Raw genomic sequence first — 309 nt, forward strand, 5'->3', positions numbered from 1 at the left:
TCCCACCTGGCCTGGGCCCGAGGATCCAACCTCGCCAGTGCCCCGGGAACCAGCCTGGGAAGGTCCCGTGGATGCAGCCTGGCCAGGCCCCATGGATCCAGCCTGGCCTGAACCCCATTGATCCAGCCTGGTCTTTGCCCCGTGTATCCAGACAGGCCTGAATCCCATAGATCCAACCTGGCCTGGGCCCATGGATCCAGCTTGACAGGTCCCATGGATCCAGCCTAGCCTGGGCCCATAGATCCAGCCTGGCCTAAACCCCGTGGATCCATCCTGGCCAGGGCCACATGGATTCAACCTGGATAGGAC

The 309-nt window shown here is 63.1% G+C and overlaps 1 long non-coding RNA gene across 1 annotated transcript; it reads right to left on the reverse strand.

The window, feature by feature from the left end:
• Positions 1-46: 46 nt before the first annotated feature.
• LOC118452008 lies at positions 47-303 on the reverse strand. Its single transcript, XR_004841639.1, has 3 exons — positions 260-303; positions 178-182; positions 47-107 (listed from the first exon to the last, which is right to left on the reverse strand). It is a non-coding gene; the product is annotated as an uncharacterized LOC118452008 (long non-coding RNA).
• Positions 304-309: the final 6 nt, after the last annotated feature.

Source organism: Egretta garzetta, unplaced genomic scaffold, assembly GCF_000687185.1.
Source record: "Egretta garzetta isolate BGI_Z169 unplaced genomic scaffold, ASM68718v1 Scaffold1363, whole genome shotgun sequence".
Classification (NCBI taxonomy): Eukaryota; Metazoa; Chordata; class Aves; order Pelecaniformes; family Ardeidae; genus Egretta; species Egretta garzetta.